The 26644-nt window shown below is 43.6% G+C and overlaps 1 protein-coding gene across 2 annotated transcripts in view; it reads right to left on the bottom strand.

Moving 5' to 3' along the window:
• The window catches only part of LOC138265860 (collagen alpha-4(VI) chain-like), a 946529-nt gene that overhangs the window by 590221 nt on the left and 329664 nt on the right, over positions 1–26644 (bottom strand). The window contains exon 1 of one of the 2 annotated variants that reach the window (XM_069213965.1): positions 18256–18339. The exons of the other annotated variant lie outside the window; for it this stretch is intronic. The gene's annotated coding sequence lies outside the window, so the exon portion shown is untranslated. Of the gene's footprint in view, positions 1–18255; positions 18340–26644 lie in introns of those variants that run through there. 2 annotated transcript variants of the gene reach the window in all.

Raw genomic sequence — 26644 nt, 5'->3', positions numbered from 1 at the left:
AGTGCAGTGACAGAGTACAGTGGCGTAGAGAGAAGTGGCATAAATGTGCAGTGGTGCAGAGTAGAGTGCAGAGGTGTAGAGTGCAGGTGTATAGAGTGTATTGGTGTAGAATGAAGTGGTTTAGAGTTGAGTGGCGAAGAGTGTAGTAGCAGAGAGTGGCATAAAGTGCAGTAGCATAGGGTGCAGTGGCATAGAGTAGATTGTTTGAGAGTAGAGTGAAGTGGCATAGAGTGGAGTTCTACAGGCTAGAGAGCAGTGGCGTAGAGCAGAGAGGCACAGAGTGTAATGGCATAGAGTAAAGTGGTGGAAAGTGGTGTAGAGTGCAGTGGCATAAAGTGCAGTGGTGCAGAGTAGATTAGAGTGGCATACAGTGGATTGGGATAGAGTGCAGGGGCGAAGAGTTGAGTGTTACATATTAAAGTGTATTAGCGTGGGGTGTACTGGCAAGGAGTACAGTGACACCGTGTGCAGTGTTGCAGAGTGGCATAGAGTAGAGTGGAGTTGTGCAGAGATCGGAGTAGTCTGGAGTAGTGTAGAGTGCTGAGGCAAAGAGTGCAGCGATGTACAGTAGAGTGACATAAAGTGCATTGTCATAGAGCGGATGGTACAGAGGAGAGTAGAGAGGCGTGGCGTGAAGAGGTGTAGAGTGCAGTGCTGTAGAGTGGAATGGCACAGAGTGGAGTGGCGTAGAGTGGAGTAGAGTGCAGTGCAGTGGTGCAGAGTGCAGTGGTGTTGAGTGGTGCACAGTAGAGTGCAGTGTCATGGATTGGTGCAAAGTAGAGTGCAGTGGCGTAGAGTGGAGTAAGCCTGGTGTGTTTGCACACTGCCATTACAGACAACACATTTTCAAATTAAATGGCCATTACATATGCCCCGACATACCAATGATAACATGTGGAAATGGCATCACCTAATGTAACTATTTTTTGCTCATATTAAAGTATTTGAGAACAAATTGCGGCTAAGTTTCAGGTGCGCACACACACACACTCAGTATCACAATTTAACACACATAAATAGTGCATTTAGGGCCATATGTACGAAGCAGTTTTCAAGTCACTAACGGCGAATCGGACCGTTTGCGACTTGAAAAATGCTATTTGGGATGTACAAAGCCCAAACTGCGATCCTGTAGCATGTTACCGAATCGGAGTTTTGGTTTTGTGATTCAATTAGAAAGGGGCGTGACAAGGGCGTCCCTTCCTAATACTGAATCCAGATGGTATGTATGATTGTTTTGCGGTGGCCAAACAATCGCAGGTAGCACCAGTTTCAAACTGGTGCTAACCCATTCGCAAACGGGAAAGGGTCCCCATGGGACCCTTTCCCCTTTGTGAATGGTGGGGAAAAAATGAAAAGAAAACTTTTCATTTTTGATTTTGAAATGCATCTCGTTTTCCTTTAAGGAAAACGGGCTGCATTTAAAAAAAAAAACTGCTTTATTTAAAAGCAGTCACAGACATGGTGGTCTACTGTCTCCAGCAGGCCACCATCCCTGTGAGGGTGGCAATTCCCAATGGGGTCGCAAATTGCAACCTACCCCATGAATATTCATGAGGTAGGTCATTTGCGACCCCATTGGGAATCACAAACAGTGTCATTGACACTGTTGTATATCAGGTTTTGTGACTCGCAAATTGCGAGTCGCTCTAACTCACAATTTGCAAGTCGCAAAACCTGATTTTTGTACATGTGGCCCTTAGTTCCTAGTATAAGAAACGGGGGCTCACAGATGAAGAAAAGCCACCAATTCTTCTTCAATGGAGACAATGTCCATGTACATGAAAAGCAGTCTCGAGCACACTTACACCAGTCAATAATCACTTCCTTTGTGTTCAATCTGTTCATTAATCGTAGGTCAGCAATCAACGTATCTCTGTAGTTTCCACCACACACTAGCCAACACGTGTTTTGTCTCTGGATATTATTATTCCATTAGACTTAAACAGGGCTAGAACGGTAATTAATATCAAGTTTAATTTGAACAGCAAGTAATACATATAAATCCTCCACCATAGTTCCTGCGACTAGAACCACAATACGTAGTGTAGTAAAGTTTTATAAAAAATAAGGCAAGTACTAGAAATTCCCATATATTCCAATTATGTACCCAAATTAACTAATTGTAAAACCTGGAAGGTAAACTTTCAAATGATATAAGATACAACATTACAAATTGTGAAACACCATTAACAATTTACACCCATCAAATAAATCATAGCAGAAAAGTTGAAAAGGAAGAAAATTAGACCTCCAAATAACCCTATGCAGTAAGCAAAGATAAGGGTCTTAGGGCCAGATGTAGCAAACGGTTAGCGAGTCGCAAACGGCGAAAATCGCCATTTGCGAGTCGCAAACCTGAGTTTGCTATGCAGAAATGCATTTTGCGAGTCGGGACCGACTCGCAAAATGCATTTAAGAGTCGCAAATAGGAAGGGGTGTTCCCTTCCTATTTGCGAGTCGGAGTGGTATGCAACTCCATTTGCGACCGCGTACGCGGTCGCAAATGGAGTCGCAGTTACCATCCACTTGAAGTGGATGGTAACCCACTCGCAAACGGGAAGGGGTCCCCATGGACCACTACCTGCCCTGAAAAAATTCCGAAACAAAAGGTTTCGTTTTTTTTTTAAGGAAAACTGGCTACACTTGAAAAAAAAAAACTGCTTTATTTAAAAGCAGTCACGAACATGGAGGTCTGCTGACTACAGCAGGCCTCCATATCCGTGAGTGCCCATAGTCGCTATGGGGCCGCAATTTGCGACCCATCTCATTAATATTAATGAGGTGGGTCTTTGCGACCCCATAGTAACTCGCAGACGGTGTCTGAGACACCATTCTGCATTGCAAATTGCTAGTTGCAATTTGCGAGTCGCTCGGACTCGCAAATTGCAAGTCGCAATTTGCAAAGTTGCTACATCTGGCCCTTAGAATCAGAGCTCATCCGAGGTTAGAAGACTTTCCCAAATTTATAATCATTGTTCAAACACACTTGAATATATGGACTCTGTAAAATATTAATCATGTCCATTGATAGTAGCCCAACTCACTTTACAATTGTCTCATAAGCAATATACCGTCTCAACAAATAACATATCCAGAGTATCTAATAGCAATAAGTATCAACATCCTAACGGCTGGCCATCAAACAACCCACGTAATTACACAAAATATTATTTAAGTCACAAACAACCAGCCGTCTCAAATTATTTGGACATCATATAAACAATGTTATTAAACATATAAACCAAGCCATTTCGCAAAACATAAATATCAACAGAGGAGTCCTACATCCATAATGTTGTAACAGTCAGTGTCTTAACCTAAAGGTAATCAAATAAAAAAGCACAAGAAGTCTATACAAAATAAAATTTGTATACGATATATACTCATGTACGAGTGCTGGAAAAACTCCTTCAGCAACAACATGAAAATGTATATGAGCCCTCACCAGACTCAAAGTATCTTACATTATGTTTAATAGACTCTAGGGCTGAGATTAAGTGTCAGCAGATGTTTTTTAACCCTAACATGATCTAGCCGAAACACAGAGGAATCAGAAAAGCATTTGCAGCTTGCTCTGAGCTTTGGGTGTTAAATCAGAAATCAGTAGCTTTGCTTCCTTTTGTAAATAATGATGGTCTCTCACGTCAGGTTTACTTAAGAGAAGTGACCTTCCATAAATAAGGGCTAAACGGAGCTTTTCAGTTGCCAATGATTGTTTTATTGTGGTGAAGCTACCAAGGTTACTATTCAATAAATGCCATTTTGTCCTTTGGGCCTACACTTATCAATAACCACATCTACAAAATGAATAACGATTAATTATACATAAAATTCCCCCTGATTTTACATGTATACCTATTTCCCTTATATATACCTATGTCCCTTATTTAGTGAACATTATTGTCAGAAAGTGGATTAATACTTTGGAATACTTTGGAAGTGTGTACTTCAGCCAACTTAAAAAACACATAATGCTTAGGTCCCAACACAGATGTAAAAGAATGTCTGCTCAACTGCTGGCAGTGATGCCAAAAGCAACAGGCGATTTCCCGGAGAAATGCATGCTGAATTCAAGCAGTACCAAATTACAATAAAGTTAAGAGCACAATAAAATTTCCAAAATAAAATTGAAAATAACAAAAAACAAGCACAAAAATGATCAGATGAGGGGAACATGAGATATAGATTTTTAAAGTGTTTAAGGCAGCAAGCACTATGAAATCAGAAAGCAAAAGGGGGCTGGGCAGCTCCCTATTTTCATTTATACTATTGGGCGGACACTCTGCAATACATTCACCCATTAATCATACTGGATGCAGACAGCAAGGGATGTGGGGAACCATGTCCAACTATCTATAAAATAATATGGGGTAGCACAGCCAACGCTGCCTTCATGAGAATAGTCGAGCCTAGTTATTTAAAAAAAGTTAAATTTAAGACTGTACGGTCTGCATTTAAGGTCTGGTCTTGTATTAAATGTAAAATCGGAACTGGGCGGCTCAGCTACTATACCCCTATAAGGAATGCGCCAATTCTCCCTGGAATTTTCAGAGATAAATGCTGTGTTAAGTGGGTACATGGGGACATTTGGAAAATAGGGTACTTTTATACAGGTAGACAGATAAAGTCATTTAATGAGTTAAAAGATGAATTTTCGCTTGATAATAAGGATTTTTTTAAATTCCTGCAAATTAGGGATTTTTTGCCTTTTTCTTTCAGGAACTGCTCACTTGGGGATAGAAATATAGTTTTAGAGCTCCTTGATAAGCCATCTGACTGGCGAGTTAGGTCACTTTACCCCCTTTTATTGGACCTTATGCCTGATGACTTGGGAAACATATAGAGAAATGGGGGTGAAGTATAGGTGTTACGGGGGATTCTTTTGTAGCCTCTCTAGATATGGCCCAGTGGATTTTGCTTTCTGCTGGGACACAAACTCAACTTTATAAGACACTGTTTCACTTATACTATACCCCCCTTAGGCTGGCAAAGTGGGGAAAGTCAAGGGGGACTGTATGCCCCCGCTGGAAAGGTACAGGGGCAGATTTAATTCATATGTTTTTTAGAGGTGATATGCTCCAAGTGTTTTTTACCGACATTGCTATATATTTGTCAACAATCTTGTGCCAGGTAATTGTGATAACCCCTCAACTTGCACAACTGGGGACTAATGGTGAGGTGTGCACCGGCCAGTCACAGAGATTTTTGTTTTTGGCTATGTCTATAGCCCGCTGCCTCATTGCATCAGACTGGTTGAATCCGACTGCACCTACTTTCAATCAATGGTTAGCTCGTCTCTGCTCAATATATTATTTGGAGATGGGTCTGTATGCGCTTAGGCGCCAGGCCCGTAGGAAAATGGGCAAAACAATCTGGGCCCCGTTAACACGATGGCTGGACAGAACATAACTGTTTTTATTTTTCTTTGCACTTTAGCACTTTGACCCATGATGGCCTTCTTTTAGGAATATCGTAGCACTGTTTTATATGTTTAATATGAACGAGGTAATATATATGTTTTGCTGCTTTTTGTATTTAAGTATCCTGCTGTGCATCTCTCAAAATAAATAAAAAAATAAAATAAAAAAAGGAAATCAGAAAGTGCCCATCGAAAGTCAATGGGACCCAAGAATTATTCTAATTAGAATAAAATAGAATAGGCGCCTGGTAAATATAGGAAGTCACACCCGTCAAAGTTTCTATATTGGGACTTTGCTACATTTTTTTGGTTCTCATATTACTCCAGTGGTACACTGCAAGATACTCAAGCCAGGAAGGGTCCCTCAAGATTGGATACATTGGCCAAAGACATTACTTCATAGCTGGGGTATCTTTGTTATGTCGGCCAGTCCCAAGTTCTACTTTCAGACTAAGGCCCTCATTCCAACCCTGGCGGTCTCTGACCGCCAGGGCGGAGGGCAGCGGAAGCACTGCCAACAGACTGGCGGTGCTTCCAGGGCTATTCTGACAGCGGCGGTAAAGCCGCGGTCAGAAAAGGGGAACCGGCGGTTTCCCGACGGTTTTCCCCTGGCCCAGGGAATCCTCCATGGTGGCGCTGCTTGCAGCGCCGCCATGGGGATTCCGACCCCCTTCCCTCCAGCCTGTTTCTGGCGGTTTTCACCGCCAGAACCAGGATGGCGGGAACGGGTGTTGTGGGGCCCCTGGGGGCCCCTGCACTGCCCATGCCACTGGCATGGGCAGTGCAGGGGCCCCCTAACAGGGCCCCATACAGATTTTCACTGTCTGCTTTGCAGACAGTGAAAATCGCGACGGGTGCCACTGCACCCGTCGCACCCCTGCAACTCCGCCGGCTCCATTCGGAGCCGGCTTCCTCGTTGCAGGGGCTTTCCCGCTGGGTCGGCGGGCGATCTTCTGGCGATCGCCCGCCGGCCCAGCGGGAAAGTCAAAATGACCCCTGCGGTCTTTCGGCGGTTTCCGACTGGCGGGCGGTGCCCGCCGAAGTCGGAATGAGGGCCTAAGTCCCTTTACAGGTTCTGAAAATTATAGTGAGGAGAAAAGCTGTATGTTGACGCTAGGAAGAGCTACACAAGCTGGATGCTTTCCCTGCAAAAACACGCTGACACGTTTTCCTTTCCGAATGGGACAAGCCTGGAAAGCTTGCCTAGAAAAGGTGCACCCAATCTGGTGTAATCTGGCCTGGTCTCCAAGAGGTCGAAAATAATACTGAAAGGTTTATTGATCTATATCATGGGTACTCACAAACTTTTTCTCGGGGGCCAAAATTGCAGTATGGTTTGCGGCCGAGGGCCGCACTGAAGTGACAGTCGGGGAGGGGAGAGTGGGGGGGGTGGGGCTTAGAGGGGGAACAACCACCCCGCCCCCTTTTTCAAAACATTGCTCTCACCCCTACCCCAGTAACACACACAGCGCCATCTGCACACAGCGCCATCTGCTCTCACCCCTACCCCAGTAACACACACAGCTCCATCTGCTCTCACCCCTACCCCAGTAACACACACAGCGCCATCTGCACACAGAGCCATCTGCTCTCACCCCTACCCCAGTAACACACACAGCGCCATCTGTACACAGCGCCATCTGCTCTCACCCCTACCCCAGTAACACACACAGCGCCATCTGCTCTCACCCCAACCCCAGTAACACACACACAGCGCGCACACACACAGCGCAATCTGCTCTCACCCATAACCCAGTAACACACACAGCGCCATCTGTACACAGCGCCATCTGCTCTCACTCCTACCCCAGTAACACACACAGCGCCATCTGCTCTCACCCCTACCCCAGTAACACATACAGCGCCATCTGCACACAGCGCCATCTGCTCTCACCCCTACCCCAGTAACACACACAGCGCCATCTGCTCTCACCCCTACCCCAGTAACACACAGACAGCGCACACACACAGCACGCACACACACAGCGCAATCTGCTCTCACCCCTATCCCAGTAACACACACACAGCGCACACACACAGCGCGCACACACACAGCGCAATCTGCTCTCACCCCTACCCCAGTAACACACACAGCGCACACACACAGCGCAATCTGCTCTCACCCCTACCCCAGTAACACACACAGCGCGCACACAAACAGCGCCATCTGCTCTCACCCCTACCCCAGTAACACACACACAGCGCACACACACAGCGCAATCTGCTATCACCCGTACCCCAGTAACACACACAGCGCGCACACACAGCGCCATCTGCTCTCACCCCAACCCCAGTAACACAAACACAGCGCACACACACAGCGCAATCTGCTCTCACCCCTACCCCAGTAACACACACACAGCGCACACACACAGCGCCATCTGCTCTCACCCCTACCCCAGTAACACACACAGCGCCATCTGCTCTCACCCCTACCCCAGTAACACACAGCGCACACACACAGCGCAATCTACTCCTACCCCTACCCCAGTAACATACACACTACATTAAAATCAAATAAATAAATAACCAAAGAGCCTTACCTGACTCAAAGCACTGTAAAGATGCCACAAATGTAGAACGGCAGGCAGGCAGGCGGGCAGCAGACGTGGAGACGGTGACAGGAAGCAGATGACAAAGCCCCGTAAAAGTTAGCTGCAAGCGCTGACTTTTATGGGGCTTTGGCTTCCAGGATCCACGGAAACGCCATAAATAATGGGCGCCGTAGTAAACATAGAGGAGGGCCACGGGAGCATGCGCAAAGAAGCCACTGTTGCGCATGCTCCCGCAGCCCTCTTCTATGTTTACACACTGCGACCATTATCATAGGCCGTTTGTTGTACGTCTCCGCGGACCGCCAAGGTCGGTCCGTGGGGCCGCTGGCGGGCCGCCGGCCGTACTTTGAGTAACGTCGATCTATATGAAAGAAAGTCATCTATGTTCTTTCTCTTCCACAGGCATTAGGTCTTCACAATAGGCATCCACACAACAGGACTCCCTCTAGCCAGGGTTTTCTATGGGTGAAGTCCTGAGTTATCAACAGGGCCTTTTTCAGAGCAGGGAGCCCTTCTGCCTTGTGTGTTACTGTACTAGATAGAACAGAAGGCCAAATCCTTAAACCTTAAAGAAGACTTAGAAGCCATGGGCACCAGCAGAAGTTCGGAGTCCTTTAGTTTTCTCTGCCAGCAGTTTGGCAAAATCGTGTTTTTCTTCTTGATGTACTTCCCAGGTCCAGGAATGTTCAGAGTAGGTGGTAGTGAGGTGCCATTCTTATCCTGTGCACTAATCGGTCATGGGAGCATTCCCTTTATCCAGCCCTGGTAACTTTCCAATGAAACAACCAGTGTTGTACAATAAATAAATTAGCAGGTCTCATGCCAAATCTGTAATAGTCCAGTTAAGAACCTGTTCATTGGCTAGCGGTCAGTCACCATTTTTTAGACAAAGGCAACCCACAACATGCAGAGCTTAATTATTCCTTTAACCCCTTCGCTGCCAGGGCTTTTCTCCTCAGGTGCCAAGCCTTTTTTTGGGCTATTTGGGGCAGTTCGCACTTAGGCCCTCATAACTTTTTGTCCACATAAACTACCCACGGCAAATTTGCGTACTTGTTTTCCAACATCCTAGGGATTCTAGAGGTACCCAGAGTTTGTGGGTTCCCCTGGAGGAGACCAAGAAATTAGCCAAAATATAGCTAAAATTTAGTTTTTTTTTAAATTGGGAAAAAGGGCTGCAGAAGAAAGCTTGTGTTTTTTCCCCAGAAAAAAGCATCAACAAATGGTTTGCAGCGCTTAAATCACCATCTTCCCAGTTTTCAGGAACAGACAGACTGGAATCAGAAAAACACACTTTTCCATGCAATTTTGACATTTTACTAGGACGTTCCCCATTTTTACTATTTTTTCTGCTTTTAGTCTCCTTCCAGTTAGTGACAAAAATGGGTGTGAAACCATTTGTGGATCCCAGACAGTTAAACATTTCTAAAATGTAGACAAAATTCTGAATTCAGCAAGGGGTCCTTTGTGTAGATCCTTCAAGGTAAAAAAAATATTGAAATTGAGGTGAAAAAAAAGAGCCATTTCTGCCACGTATTCTTCTATAACTGTTTTCCAGCTATGGCAGATTTTTGAAAGCAATATACCATTATGTCTGCTGGAGTCTTCTGGTTGCGGGGATATATAGGGCTTGTAGGTTCATCAAGAACCCTAGGTACCCAGAGCCAATAAAGGAGCTGCACCTTGCAATGGGTATTCATTGTATACCGGGTGTACAGCAATTTATTTGGTGAACTATAAAGAGTGAAAATAGGTATCAAGGAAACATTTGTATTTACAAAATGGGCACAAGATAAGGTGTTGAGAAGCAGTGGTTATTTCCACATCTCTGAATTCTGGGGTCTCCATACTAACATGTGAATTACACAGAATTTCTCAAATAGAAGCATTTTTTTACACACTTTCTTACATTTGAAAGGAAACAATGTAGAGAAAGACAAGGGGCAATAACACTTGTCCTTCTATTCTGTGTTCTCCCAAGTCTCCCGATGAAAATGGTACCTCACTTGTGTGGGTAGGCCTAATGCCCCCGACAGGAAACGCAACAAGGACACATCACATTTTTACATTGAAATCTGACGTGTTTTTTGGAAAGCGCCTAGCTATGGATTTTGGCTTCTAGCTCAGCCGCCACCTAGGAAAACCTACTAAACCTGCCCATTTGTGAAATGTAGACAGCTAGGGGAATCCAGGATGGGGTGACTCAGCAGGTTCTGTTATCCAGAATCCTTCGCAAACCTCAAAATTTGGCAAAAAAACACTTCCCTCACATTTCGGTGCTGCACAGTTCTGAAATCTGAGCGGAGCCACAAACTTCCTTCCACCCAGCATTCACCCAAGTCTCCCGATAAAAATCGTACCTCACTTGTGTGGGTAGGCCTAGTGCCCACGACAGGAAATGCACCAAAACACAACATGGACACATCATATTTTCCCAAAGAAAACTGACCTGTTTCTCGCAGAGTGCCTAGCTCTGGATTTTGGCCTCTAGCTCAGTCGGCACCTAGGGAAACCTAGCAAACCTATACATTTTTGAAAACTAGACACCTAGGGGAATTCAGAATGGGGTGAAGTGGGGCTCTCACCAGGTTCTGTTACCCCAAATCCTTTGCAAACCTCAAAATTTGACAAAAAAACACTTTTTCCTCACATTTCGGTGCGGCAAAGTTCTGGAATCTGAGGGGAGCCACAGGAAATGCCCCAAAACACTACGTGAACACATCAACGTTATCAAATACAATACTACCTGTTTTGCAGGGGGCACCTGTATTTTTGATCCTGGGCTCAGCAGCCATTTAGAGAAACCTACCAAACCCAGACATTACTGAAAACTAGACACCCGAGGTAGTCCAGGGAGGTGTGACTTGCGTGGATTCCCCAGAGTTTTCTTACCCAAAATCCTCAGCAAACCTCACATTTAGCTAAATAATCACATTTTCCCCACAATTCTGTGTAGCATCACCGCACTGGCTCAAATTTCCTACCACCCAACGATCCCCTCAGTCTCCCAATAAAAATGATACCACACTTGTGTAGGTGGGGTAAGTGCCTGTGACAGGGAAGAGCCAAAAACATGTCGATATTGAGGGGGGACCAAAGCGGGTCCAAAAGGGCAGTTTGAAAAAAAACATTTTTAGGCTGAGAAGTGGGGCAGAATTTTTATCGGTATAGATGTGACAATGCTTGGTGACAGGAATTTTGTAGATTCCGGAATGTTCCATCACAAAAATGTGGGGAAAATGTGTGGTTTCAAGCAATGTTGGAAGTTTGCACGGCATTGTGGGTAGGAAAATGGTGCGGGTTCATGTGAAGCACACCACCCTGGACTCACCCAGATGTTTAGTTTTCAGATGTGTCTAGGTCTTGTAGATTTTTCTACATGGCAGAGTGCCAAAGTCCAAAAAGTGTATCCCTCGCCATTCCAAATGGGACGATTTTGAGAGCTAAACAAGCTCTCATGGCCCAAAATGTAAAACCAAAACCCAAAATAATCAAATGTCCTCTTGCTTGCCGTTGGGATAAGATCTTTTAGTGTGCGGAGGGAAAGCTGAAAGACTGTTACCCCCTTCTTTTGGGGTGGGGACATAACCATTCCCATATTGGTTGGTAGGCACCACCCCACGATGTTTTATTTTTTATTCCCTGGTATCTAGTAAGCTTTCTGTACCCCGGGGGAGTGGATCGGGGGTAATTGTCCCATTTGCCCACCGGTGGGCAGAAAAACTTTGTCCCCATTTATTTGGGGTGGGGTATAGCCATACCACCACCCTCTTTTTTTGAAAAAAAATCTTCCCTGGTGTCTGGTGGGCTTTCTGCCCCCCTTGGGGGCAGATGGGCCTTACAAATATAGGCCGATCTGCCCCGGGGAGGGGGGGCAGAAATGGCCAACAGTAATTTGTCCCCATGGGAGCGACCCTTGCCCAGGGGGCTGTCCCCCCAAACAAAACACACACACACACCAATCCCTGGTGCCTAAGTGGTTTCTGCACCCACTGGGGGCAGATCAGCCTAATAGAAATCAGCTGATATGCCCCCAAGGGGGGGGGCAGAAATGGCCTAAAATAAAATTGCCCCCCAGGGGAGCGACCCTTGCCTAAGGGGTCACTCCCCTTCAGTAAAAAGTGGTTTCTGCTCCCCTTGGGGGCAGATCGGCCTAATTAAAACAGGCTGATCTGTCCCAAGAGAGGCAGAAATGGCTTAAAGTTTTTATTTCAGATAAGCTATGTAGCTATGCCTGTCTCATGATATTTAAAGTAAACTTTTTCTTTCTTAATTATTTAAATAACTCCTTTACATCCAGATAAATATACCCATATAAGCTTTAGTCAAAGGGTATTACGGTTACGATTTAAAACCTAAAATCAACTGAAATCTGGTTATGGTTTGCGATGCAAGCATAAGGATCCCACTGTACTGTTGTCAAGTTACTTATTCTAGTACAAAACTGTAACATCGGTGTAAGATACTGGATCATTAGCTGTGAAAAATGTGAGTCTTTCACAAGTAATAAGTCCACAATTGTCTTTTTACTGGGAACTGAGTACCTTGTTATACCACCTGACTTTCTTGGTGCTGCAAAGAAGAGTAGTACAAGGTCTACTCAAGGGGGGTGGTGTGGGCTAGTAACCCCAGCTCTCTGGTACACAACAACACTCAACAAATGATTGTTCTGCCAGTGCTTTTTTTTTTAAAAATGAAAAATACTTTTAAAACACATACACACTATTACATACTACACATCAAAATACAAATATGTACAACCAGGTAAATTGAAATACATTCAGTAACACCCTCATATCACTTTACACTTCTAGTGAGTCCCTAACCTTATAGCCACACCTATTCTAGATGCAACATCCCAATATAAAAGGGTGTCATTATCAATAAGGCAGGCCTAATGGATTTGCTCTAGTGTCACCACATCAGTAAAAGTAGCCACATATCATAATTCAACATTGTAACACCACTGATGTAATTGGGAACAGTACCAATATGCAAGACATGTTATGACCCACCATTGAAGTCATTGGGGGTAGTCCCAACAGTCAATAGCATTCATTATAGTGTAAAACCTTGCATTGACAACCATTACTTTTGACAATGTTCTACAATTGGGGTTAAAATACCTGGTTTGCCAATATTGGCCCAGAGGTTTGCCTGAAAATTATTCCGATTACGATAAGAGAAGTGAAATGAATGGCAGCTAAAAGGCAGGAGAGTGGTGGACCTGACTGTGTCTCCTAGCCAGGTAAGGAATGAGAAGAGTCACTGGTGGGTTAGAACTAAGTAGTAATTTCAAGGAAGCTCATGTCAACATGGCCAAGATGCTCCACACACACTCACAATTAGTACACTATAGACAATAATTGCCACATGCATCCAACCGAACTCTTCTCTCCTCATCCCTCCTTTATCCTATTCAATCAAACTAACAGACTCACATGTCCACTGCCCACATTAACAACTTATACTTCCCGATACTAATCCACCACTTATCCTTTGGGGTCTGGAATAGTGTGCTACCCATCAAAAAGCGATTCAATGCCTCCTCAGGAGTAGTAAGTGCTATGTAAATGTCATTACAACATATATCCAATGACCCATAATTATATACTCTTAAAGGATTCCCAGCAGCAGCCCCTATTCAATGGGACGATCCTGCGCCATTACCATAAGTGGCAATGCTCAGACAGCACACCAGACATAACTTACAACTACACTAGCAAACCAACAACAATGCCATACACCACAGTAGCATATACTATATAAACTGATAAAACCAGCATAAACACACCACAGCCTCATGAGTAGATCACTGCATTATATTTACCTACTAGGATTGTAATGCATAGAACCGAACATCTTACTCCAGCCAAATAAGGGATAGCTGACCATACAATGCAGGAAGAAAGTGAGAGTCCTTGGGAACACCCACATAAAATTCTACAAAGATCCCCTAAGATCGAATGCAGATTACTACCATACTTCCCTGCATGACCTGCTTCTACACTAAACATGGGACAACATACTCTCTACTAACCTTAAATGACCAATTCCAAAAACAGTCAGACACGATTGATTGATGTCCTGCGAGTTCCTCAAGAAGGGACTTCCAGTTTAACAATGTCATAGGAATGATGGTTTGAATTATAAAAATGTGAATAACATAACATAATGTTAACAAAACAAAGGGTACTCCTTCGTCAAGCCCACCAGGCTTTACTCTGTGATTAGACTCTCTGCATCTGAACTATTTTGTGTTTCTTTCACCTCCTCCAGGTCCTCCTCAAGAGATTTTTTGCACTCTAAGTGTAAACATGTTTTAAAAGCTGTTTGACAACTTCATCCTGGTTCAAGAGCCAGCCTTTCCAGTTCACATACATGCACAAATGCTGACTGTTAAATTCCACTTTCTTTCACAGGAATATTCATTTCCAGACCCTTAGTTTCGACCCTCTGGAGATGGAAGGCCCTCACTTTCCCATGCATGGTGCCAGCATTTCTAGGTCTCTTGTTATTTTGGACCTTAGTTCCCTCTGGAAATGGGAAGAACTCACTTTCCTCTACATGGTGCCAGCCTTTCTGGGTCTATTGCCAAAGACTTATTGCGGGCAATACAAACACATACAGTGGTCTTAGAGCCTGCCCACTGCTTACCACTGGCTGGCTACATTGCTACTCAGTTGCTTGTTTCCTATTTGATGGCTTGTCTTCTTCTTCTTGTGTTTGAACCTCCCCTTGAGAATAACCTCCTAGCCATCATTTTGCGTTGCTTACTTGTGTCCTTCTATTGCTTACATTTTAGGAACTACTTTTTTTCATTGCTCACTTTGTTGGCAATTTTATGCAGTCTGAGCTTGGCCTGAGGGATTTATAGCCCTTTAAATGAGTACCAGATTACATTACACAAGGTCAGATTAAATTGTTTTTCCTAACTGGTTGGTCCGGAATCACATGAAGTTGAGCCAACACCAGGATTCAAACCTGGTTCCCCAAGTTTCAAAGTCAGCTGCTCTGGCTGTCAGACCACATCTCTCAAGTGCATTCGTTTTCTTGCTCTCTCTCTCATGTACTACTACCCACCTATCAAATACACCCCCTCCTCACCCCACGACTGCTTTCCCTTCGCCTGCGCCTCACTTATGCCTCTACTCCTTTCAGTCCTAAAAAATGCTTTAATTGTTCGGAGGGCTTAGCAGCTATAATTTGCATCTGAGCTGCTCCACAGTCCAAACACCACTCTTGTTCCTTTCTAACCCCTGCCCACTCTCTGCTGCTTCCCCTAGCAGGGATCTAAAAATATGTTGTTTGCATTATTTTTTTTGGAGGGGTTGCTTTAATGTTTTTTGAAGGGCCCGACAGCTGACATTTGCTGCTGAGCTGTTCCGTAGTCCAAATAGCACTTTTGTTCCTTCCTCACCCCTGCCCACTCTCCGTTTTCCCATCAAGGACTTTTAGATATATTGAACTTGATTCAGAAAGGTAAGTTACACTTTTGAGTAAGTTTACACTTCGAAGCAAGTTTATTACTTTTGGTATTCATAAACCCTGAGTGTAGATTTACTACAAAGGGTTAACTTACATGTCTCCACCACCTCAATTATAGGGGTTGAAGTCAGAATAGTCGTAATTATTACCATACAGATACTACAAGGTAACTTACAACCGCATTTTACGTCTTGCGGAGAGTCTGCTGTTGGATGGAGAACTCCACACAGGAAAAGATAGGACCGACAGAGGTGTAAACTCTGCACAAAGTTTGTGAATAGCAATTTGTAGTACTACAAAATGTACTATAAAGTACAGATTGAGAATCAGGGTCCTTGAGGTTTTTTTTTTTATAAGAGAGACAGATACCATTTGCTGCTTGCCCCCTCCATAATGCAAAAATCTCTTTTCTACAAATAAAATGAATGTTTTTTTTAATTTACTAATTCAAGTGCCATACCCCTCTTGAATTGGTAAATAAAAAAAGAAACCGGAGGCACGTCCATACAGGCCTTTAAGTGAGCCTGATTCCTCTGGGTCTCAGACCTGGTAGTATTGTAGAACGGACATTCAAACAGGTCCATATTGGGCAGTGCTTAATTTGTGCTTCTTGTTTCCGGTGCTGAGCACCAGCACTTATTTTTGAGGGCCGGCGCTTATTCTTCTGTCTCAAGCATTTGCTGTGAGAAAAAGACACATTTGTGAAAGACGGAGGAAGAGAAAAACGAAAAAGCGTCACAAAGGGAGAAAGCAGAAAGCTGCAAGAGTGAGCTGAATGGGCAGTGAGTGGCTGTAAATGGAGTAAAGAGCCAAAGATGGCTTCAGGATTATGCTGCCTCAGTATTCCATGGTCGCACATTCAATTGCAGCAGCCGCGTGTTTAAGAGGAGGGCTTTGGGCACCAGGACGTTTTTATTTACAAAGTAAGCACTGATATTGGGCCCTATATTCTTGACCTTAATTTTACTGGGAAAAAGACTGACAATTTCTGAACAATTATAAATGCTCATGTAATCCAGGTCAGTCTATTAGTTCCCGTTTATACTTCACATGTTTTATGTTTCTTGTGCTACATTGGAGTGTTAGCTATTCCCAGGCTGTTGTCTTTTTGTAATTTTTATGTTCAGCATATTACTCTTGTATAGTGCATGCTTTGAAATGAGCCGCCTCCAGGTGTTTATAACAGCAACGATTCAGAGGCCTAGAGTTAAGGCTGAAGGCAATATGAGTCTCTCTTAGTGCCTGTCATTGGGTCAAAAAGGAGTTTAGAATATGTGGTCATCCAATCCTTGGCCTCTCTGCAGAGTACACAAGGACAACCATTGAATAAGCCAATAGTCCATGCTGGTTTGAGATGTGTGGCAGTTGTTATGTTATTAAATCTGGATGCAATAACAGAAAGCTCAGCGAGGCACCAAAATACTGATTGGGTGGCAAACTATAGGAATCACAAAAGTGTAGTTACATGTTTAAGCCACGCCTAAAACTACATAGGCCACACACCTTTTAGAGGCCCCCACTTTTTTCTCCAACTTAAACCTCTGCGTCCACACCCCATCACGCCATTCTGTGCCCATGCAGACAGAATGACATGACTGCCATCAGCGTCCGCATAATTGCATATGTTCATTATCTCCCTCTCTGTTTTTTCGTAAGCTGGAAGATGGTTCACAAACTGCAAAATGGGGGACAAAAAGATGTAAATTCCGTTCAGTTTAGAAGCCAGTGGCCTAGTTGTCTACTAAGTTTGTTTTGGGGCTTTTTCAACACGCCTCAACGGATTTGCAACACTCCAAACAACAGGGTTCCACTGAACCTATTACATCTTCATGCCCAGTGTGGTGAAATTCAATGTAGTGTTTGCTACTTGGAGTAAGGGCAATAAATGTCTGACTAGGACTTCTGTACCTACTCTTCGCGGGCACTTCTTCTCCTCCATGCTTCCTTTTCCAGTATGTACCAACAGAAAGATGCATGGGTATTTTCAAGACGATTCGTTGACGAGATCACTGTTATTAGCTAAATGCGTTTGCTATGACTAAACGTCTAAATGGCTGATTTTTAGTAGTAGTATCGTTATATATATTTCTAGTAATTAAAATCATACACTTACCCAGGAGCCTCACTAAGCATAACTCGCTAAGACATCCGGTGTGAGCCAACATAAAACCTACAAACGTCATCTGTAAAATATTTCTATAATAATATACATCTTATAACTAAGACATAATCATGCGGCGCAAGCACCTCTCCACCAGTCGAACAAGCACATTCGTCAAACAAGGCCAGCGGCAGTGGCGAGCAGGTGAACGTTTATCCCGGGGAGAAACCCGATAGGCTGCCGGTGTCACTGAGGCTATTTCCGCCAGAACCCAATCATATTACCTGATATCAAAGGAGGGAGCACTTTGGCTTCAGGTTACACGTCACATGAGCAAAGAGTGACGCCAGCGACAGCAGGGGAAAGGGACATGCAATAAGAAGCAAGAATGCCACCCACGTTTTGAATAATAGTTGTATTTATATTGTGCTTTCTGCCACGGCTACGTAGCTTTTTATATAGCGCTTACTCCCACTTGGAAGGTATAAGTCTGAGTCTGGTCCACATGTATTCAAAGCCTGAATCGCAGTTCAGACACATGTGCATCATATAATTCTGCGCAGAAGATGCAGCAACCCGCCAAGCTAGCTCACACGGCCACAAAGCAAAGTCACAACACGCCAATTGCATAAAAGTAGCATAAACATAAAGTAGCATAAAGTAATCAGAAATTAAACACTGCTCCTCACCTGACTCGCGGTGAAGAGTATCACGGCCCGGTATCAAATCGGAGTTTGGAGCGGTCACCCCCTGACAGAGGCTCCACTCCTGGACGGTCGGTGGCTTCTCAGTGTCCAGACCACACAAGGAACAACACCTCGAGTGAGGGGCGGTGGAGGGGAGGGACAAGGTCTGGAACGAGAGTGCAGCATCTGCTCCCCACCCCGGTCCATTGAGACCCTTAAACAACTGGTCCTCACCTGGCTGCCAAAAATATTTGGCTACCATAACCACTTCCTTTTTTTTTATTTATTTTTTATCACGCTTCAAAAAAAATTCCCAGCTGAACAGCATGATATTCTTGTGACCCAAAGGAGGCCTGAAGAAGGTTCCAGGTCTTTTTTCCAAGTCGTAGGGCAGATGCAGAGTACTGGAGTGTACTGTGTTATAATCACATTTAAAAAGATCAGTGTCCAATCTGAGCACAGCCGCCATGTTTTCAGATGTGATTAGCTCGTTCAGTCCTGGCTTTTTTCTTACTTTATAGGATTTATAAACTTGGGTTTTAATGGTATGAATCAATTAATCCCAGTTTGAACAAAAAAAAAATCTGGAGTGGAACACTTAGTCACGCTTAGACCTGGGAACATTGGCAGGTCTGTAAAGGTATTTCTTTGAAAAATAATACATATTCAGCATAGAACATGAATAATACAACAGTTAACACAACATAAATGTGGAAACCCAAATTCCCTCACACTTACATTTGTTGAAATATGTTCCCCTTCACTAGATGACAGGCTAGCGTTCATCTATGGGGACAAAGACCCCACAATGCAGGCCAATGGGCCAACTTTGTGAGGACCTCACTGCAGCATCTTGATGTTATGTACACTAGAATACTCGTGGTTCTGGGTGGTTAACGGAATGTATTATGAAGTGTGCAGTGTGTTAGTGTATGCTGAGGAATAAAATAATGTTTGATTGTAGCTCCCATGTGGCTTTCTTCATCTGCATGCTCCAGGGCTGGGGAAGAGGCTACAACTGGCGATGAGGATGGAGATACGTGCCCGAGAAGGCAAGACTGCTCTCCCTGAGAGTTTGCAAGGATACAGCAAACTGCTTGTGCTTGCCATGTGTGCCCAGAATAGACAGAGTGGTCTGCGACTGGCACATGTGGAGTCAAAGCCCTGCTCCAGCCCGTACACAGCCATGGAAGAGATTGAAGGCCCTGCAAAGGAGCATATTCAAAATGTCCACCAAACTGCTGAGGAGGTGGTCAACAAAGGTGCAGCTCCGTGAACAGAGAACGATTACTCAGACAAAGCAAGAAATAACAATCACATCAGAAAGTTATGGAAAACAGAAAACGTACCCACCGTCAAGGGTGACTGAAGCACATGGCGGCGCATACTCCAGCAACAACCTCTGCTTGCAGAAGCGGACAGTGCCACCCTGAACGGTGAAAGCTGTCTGAACAGCACAGGCTCTCAATGCAGGCAGAAGGAAGTGCAAAATACAGTGCAGCTATGTACCTAAAGTCACCACCACTTATCAATGCTTCTCAGGAGCAAAACATTGGTGCCAGGTGTGCTGCATGGGTCGATACATTTGATGACTCTTATTGATGCACTAGAGGAAGAAGATGACAAGAAGACCAAATATTTAAAAAACCTTGCAGGTGATGGAGTGAAAGAAGTGCTAAAGAAAATCTCACAGAATGATACAATGTCGTACCAAAAGGTAAAAGAAGCATAGAGGCTAAGTTCTATTCAATGCCGAATGTCGACTATGAAAGGTATTGCTTCACCCGAGTTTGACAACAAGTTGGTGAAACAATGAATGTTTGTTGAAATACTCAATGCACGTATTAAACATTGCAAGTTTGGTGAGTTCATTGACGAAGCCATGGACCTCAGAATCATTGATGGCTGCCTTTCAGATTCATTTAGAAGGCACACACTAAGAGAAACACAGAGTCTAGAGAAACTGCTGAGGGCTGCAAGAGCAAAAGAACAAGCTGATCAACAAGCTGCTGACATTGAAGCAGGAACAGCACACTATGAATTGGCACAGACTGTGAAAAGCAAGCACAAGCTTAAACAAGACACAAGATAATGTCAAAGAAAACAAAACTATGTTTCTCATGTGGATTTTTATTTCCCCATGAAGGTAAATGTCTAGCTGTAGGACAGGTTTACAAAGGGTGTGGAAAACAGAACCACCTCATAACTATGTGCCCATCTAAAAAAACAAATCAAGTGCGTCATAACGGCAAGAGAAAATGGCCCCAAATACTTTCCAGAAGCATTCACGCCACTCCCCTAAAACTGAAAAGCAACATCAGCTACGACAAGTAGAAACCTGGTAGAATCAATCATCATCAAGCTCATCATACAAAGGTTCTTCAACATCACTATCAAGTAACAGTGAAGAAAATGAATGTGCACAGATGATATCCACCGGAAGGCGGCATGCACATGTGGGGTTGGCTACTTCCAAAGAAGATCAGAATTCAAAGAAAGTTCACCAAACAGAGCGACAAACGCCATTTGGGCACCGTCTCAAAACCAAGTTGAAAGTGAATGATCATCCAATAACTTTCATCACAGACAGTGGTGAGTTGATTAACATTATGTCAGTAGAAAAGGTTAACAGCCTTTCCCCTGTGCCTCCCCCTCACTCCATCAAGCACAAAGGTGTATACTTGGATGCTTCTGAGCCATTGCAAATCCAATGGTCGTTTATAGTGAAAATGCAACACAAAAAGACATCAGTATGAGCCACATTTATGTTCCACAAGGGACATTGCTGAATGCCTTTTTACTCACTTTTGCCACTGCTGCTGACATGGGACTAATATCCCTCAACTACAGCCTCCGTGTTTAGGTGCAGATTACTTGCTGATTCCTGTTGTTGTTGTCGTGTGGCCTGGGAAAACTCAAGAAAATGAAAGTACAGCTTCACATCAATGAAGACATTTGCTCTGTTGTTCAGCGACACTGCAGAGTTGCTTTCGATTTACAAGAAGCTGTTGAGAAAGAGTTGGAAGCCCTCTTCAAACATGATATATTTGAACTCACCACAGGTCCAAAATATGCACTTTATGACTAGGGTTAACTTGCTATAGTAAAATTACCCTCTGCTATTTGAGTCATTTTATGATTACCAGCACTAGATTTGTAGCACTTTAGCTTTTATTGTACTTCTGCACTCAACTGTATCAGACATATTATGTAAATATCAAGCTATCGCACTTTTGCCCTTTAATATATGATATCCTATTTTCCTCTGATGCTTAATGGCAGACCCTGCATCTTAACCGATGGGTAGGCTTTGAAGGGTTCACAGGGATAGTCAATTGGTTTGAATGATGCTGGCATCATGTTTTCAGATACTGTTATGACTCACCTGCGGGTAATAAGATAATGGGTCTAGGTCTACTATATGCGCTTTATGACTAGTCTGAAATCTGAATGAATTGGATAAATGCTGGTTACCTGATTTACGTTATTATATTCAGCACAAGCTTTGTAGCACCGCACTCCTATTTAATTTTTTTATAATCAGTGGCAGCCAACATACCATGTGAATACTGAGTTAGTATACTCTTGCACTTTATCATTATATGAAATATTGTCTTGCTATTATGTACTGCTTTTAAGTCACCTGCTGTTATTCTTATATGAAATGTGCTTTGCATCACTTTATTATAACTCAAAAAACAAATAAAAACATTTAAATCAAAAAGAACTCTCCACTGGCCCCACATCACGGTTTCATCCTTAGTAATAGTACCAAAAAAGGACAGAGGCAAAGCAGTGCTCATTTGCGTTGATATGCACCAGACAAACACAGCCATTGAGAGGGAGAGACATCCTAGCAGACATGATCATGCAACTGAACAGAGTCAAAGTGTTTTCCCGCCTTGAACTGAATAAAGAGTACCATCAACTCGAGTTGGAAGAGAACTAGAGGTACATTACTACCTTTTCAACTCATGTTTGTTTGTTCCAATATAAGAGACTGAATTTTGGCGTATCTTTGACTGCTGAAATATTACAGGATGTTATTCGCTGAGTGATATAGCTGGTTACACATCCTTTCAATTACAGTGATGATATACCGGTTTTTGGGAGGACACAAAAAGAACATGACAAATCCCTTACCCAAGAATGCCTGCTACTCACTGATGCAGGTCTCACTCTGAATGCTGCAGTGTGAGTTTCACAAAGCCAACCACACATTTTTGAGTGCATATTCTATGATGGGGAATGACTAAAGATCCAGACAAGGTGCAAGCACTTTCATGCACATGCCCCTCCAAGAAGTCACCAGGCTGCGTTCCTTTTTAGGAATGGGCAGTTGTTGCTCAAGCTACATCTGCAATTTTGCTACAGTGAGTGCATCACTGAGAGACTTGACAAAGCAAAATGTACCATTCCAGTGGTCTCCGAAATGCAGCCAGAGTTCCAAAGGCATTAAAGATGTGATTGAGAACGCAACAGAAATGGCCCACTTTGACCTGAAGTTACATACTGAAATAACAGTTGAGAAGAGCCTGGTAGGGCTAGGGGCCATCCTTGCTTAACACAATGGCCGCCCAGATCCTCCGACACACATTATGGCCTATACTAGCTGAAGCCTGTCTGATACAAAACATACTTACTCTCAGCCAGAGAAGGAGAGTCTGGCTGTGGTGTGGGGCTGCATACATTTCCATGTATTCCTCTATGGAAAACAATTCACAGACCACCAGATGTTGCTTACAATTTTTGGAGACCTGAAGGCTAAGATGACCTCTTGCATCGAGAGGTGGGGGTTATGACTACAAGAATATGACTATAAGACCGTGCACAACCGGCGAAGGAACAAAATCCCGCAGATTACTTTTTAAGAGTGCAGCTTCATCATCACTGTTTAACACCCAAGACAGCTGAAACATATCTCAACTTCATTGTGAACTCCAGCACACCAGCAGCTCTGTCTATGGAAAACATAATTGCTACCACAGATGCAGATAAAGACATAAACATAATAAAAGAATTGATTACGATGCAATCATGGAGGAGAAAGACCCAGTCCCTTTCCGATGATGTTGAATCACAACAATTAAAAAATGTACAGGATGAGTTAGCAGTCACCCAAGAAGGCGTGATACTACAAGGTTGGAGAATTGTCATACTTTAAAATCTCAGACAGCAAGTCATCGAGCTGACCCATGAAGGACTCTGTGGTGTTGTAGCCACTAAAAGAGCATTAAAAGATCAAGTGTGGTTCCCTTGGCTCAGTGTGCAAGTCAAGAAAGAGCTGAAGGCATGCCTCATTTGCAACTATTTTCCACCAAAGTTTAGTTTAGTTTAGTTTTGAGGATTTGTAGAACACATGGCTACCCGAAGGCCTCCCAGCGCTGAGGAAGATCACTAGGTAAGAGGAACAGACCTAAACAGGGAACAATACAGTTTTAAATTTTCTATGAAAGAAAATTCTGACATGTCATGAGGAAGTTGCAAGGGGAGGGAGTTCCAGATCTTAGCTGCTCTACAGGTGAAGGATCTACCTCCCCATCTAACTTTCTTAGCACAAAAAGAGTTAATTAAAAAAGCTGAAGAAGATCTGAGTATTCTCCGGGGGGTATAGGGAGTGATAATTTGTCTGAGGAAGACTGGACCCTTGTTGAATAAAACACATAGCTTTAAAAATAATGCGTTGTTCAATCTGAAGCCAATGGAGGGAAGCCAAGGCTGGAGTGGAAGATGAATGTCTGGGGGTGTCTGTGAGTAGGTGAGCAGCAGCGTTCTGCACCACCTGAAGTCTCTTTAGAACATACGAAGGAGAGCTCAGGAGCAGTACTTTCCCATAATCGAGACATGAAAGTATGAGAGCCTGAGTAAGAAGTCTTTTGGCTGAAAATTGAAGAAATTTAAAGATTTTCCTAAGGGTTCTTAGAAAACCGAAACAGGTAGCTGTCAGTTTCTTAGAATAGTATTCCATTGTAAGGTGCGGGTCTAGCAAAAAGCCCAAGCTTTTTATGGAATCTTTAGGCGGAGGTAGATCCTTAGGCAAGTTCACTGCTAAGGATGGGGACCTAAGCAAGGAAGGATTCCCGACAATCTTTTTTTTTTCCATAGTTGAGCTTACGCTTGCTCTCTATCATCCATCTGGCGATATCTGAGAGATGGGAAGATAAGAAAGCTTGTTCTTGGGTATTCTTAGCAGAGAAGGAGTAGACCAACTGAGTATCATCTGCATAAGATACTAGAGATAGTCCACGGGGCTCAATAATTCTTGCCAGGGGGGACATATAAATGTTAAAAAGAGTAGGGCTCAGAGAGGAGCCCTGCGGTACCCCACAACTGAGTGGCAGAGGTTTAGAAAAAAAAGATCGATCTAGGAAATGAAAGGTCCTGTCCTTCAGGAAGTCAGAGAGCCACTCAAATGTGGTCCCTGAAAAAAAAACATCTGAGAGATTCTCTGAAGGAGAATATTATGATCTACAGTATCAAATGCAGCACTCAGATCCAAAAGGATAATTGCTGCATAGCCACCTGAATCCAAGCGTTGACGGGTGTCCTCAGTAACCGCCAACAGGGCAGATTCCGTGCTACGCAACGGTCTAAAACCCATCTGAGTGTGATGTAGAAGATTGTAATCCTCGAGAAAGCCTGAAATTTGTTTGTTAACATGTTTTTCGATAATTTTAGATTTTATAGGCAGAAGGGCAATTGGTCTATAATTGCTTAATGATCTAGGATCAAGCCTAGGCTTTTTTAATAAAGGTTTGATGACAGCATGTTTCCAGTTTTATGGAAGCTGACCAGAGATGAGAGAATTATTGAGAATCCTAGTTAGAAAAGGCACAATAACGTCCGTGCCAAGGATTAATATAGACGGTGGGGCCGGATCAAGGAGAGAGCCTGATTTTATAGTGCGTAGGAGATCGAGAACTAGGCTCTCAGTCAGACCCTGAAACGCTATGAAAGTGACATTCGAAGGGTCTTGAAATGCCATAGTGGCTTCTTGTGCTGAGAGGTGGGAGAAGCCTCATTGAATATCAAGTACTTTTTCAGCAAAGAAAGCTGTCAAATTGTTACTGGACTCTGAAGATGCTTGAATTGGGCTGCAAGGGGAAGGGTCTTGAGTTAATTCTTTAAAAATTGTAAAGATTTCTTTAGGAGAATTGGAGGATTGTTCTATTCCGGCAGCATAGAACAGTCCTTGCGTGGTTTTAATTTCCGTATGATAGTCTCAAAGTGATGCAACACCCTGTGGCAAGGTCTGATCTTCTTAGCTCTGCTTGGGAGAGAATTGTAGTTGATTTTCTTTGGCCTTTAGTAAAAGGACATCATCTCATGGTAGTCATAGATGAATATTCATGTTTTCCCTTGGTGGAAGACCTATCTTCGACAACCAATGACAAAGTCACAGGTTGGCTTGATTACATCTTTGCAACGTGTGACATCCCTGAAATCCTTAAATCTTTTAATGGCCCGCTGCTCTTTAACAGCAAAGAGTTCAAATAATCTGACGCAACGTTAATCACCAAAGAGTACTCCCGCAGGCCCCAAGCCAATGGTATAGTCAAATGATTCATGGGCACCCTCAGAGGGTCATTCAACAAGAGTCCATGGAAGGAATTGATTTGAACCAACCCATGTGTCGGGCCCTCCTGGTCTATCGACCAGCTCCAGCCATCTTGCTATTTGGGAGAGCCATCAGAACAAACCTACCTCAATGGACCCCAGATTGACCAGTGAATACTCACAAGATTAGAAATACCAAAACAGCTTGAAAAAGAGAAATGAAAACATACACAGGTCAGTGTCCCCATGCCCTGAAGACAGTTTTTGACAAAGGAGACTGGGTGTTGGTTAGGCAGAAACGCAGACAAAAACCAGACACTCCTTCTACTGCTGATCCTTTACAGGTTGTGACGTGCAAAGAACATATGGTGACAGCACATCGCCCTGGGCAATCCAGCACTCTGGACACATCACATTTCAAACACCTACTGCAGCACTTGTTGAGTCCTGAAACTGTACAGGAAGCGACCCAGCCAGCAGGTCCAGCTCAGGAGAATGAGCCTATGGAACCGTCACCGATCAGGGTGAACCTCAATAATCTCAAACCACTGAGCCGGCACACAAGTGAGAGCACCTCACCGACTAATCAAGGAAATGTGATTATGGTGATGTCTGCCATCATTTTATTTAACAAAGTGGGCAATACAGCATCTTAATGTTATTCATATTAGAATCCTCATAGTTCTGGGCGGTCTCTGAAAAGGAAGTACGTAATGTACAGGGAGGTGTAAAGATTTGGTTAACCGAAAGTATGATGTAATGTGCAATGCGTTTGTGTATGCTGAGAAATAAAGTAAAGTTTGATCGCAGCTCCCGTGTGGCTTACTTAATATGC

This window comes from Pleurodeles waltl, chromosome 11 (genome assembly GCF_031143425.1).
Source record: "Pleurodeles waltl isolate 20211129_DDA chromosome 11, aPleWal1.hap1.20221129, whole genome shotgun sequence".
NCBI lineage: Eukaryota > Metazoa > Chordata > Amphibia > Caudata > Salamandridae > Pleurodeles > Pleurodeles waltl.
The sequence above is the reverse complement of the archived record's forward strand: the minus strand, read 5'-3'. Positions and strand labels throughout refer to the sequence as shown.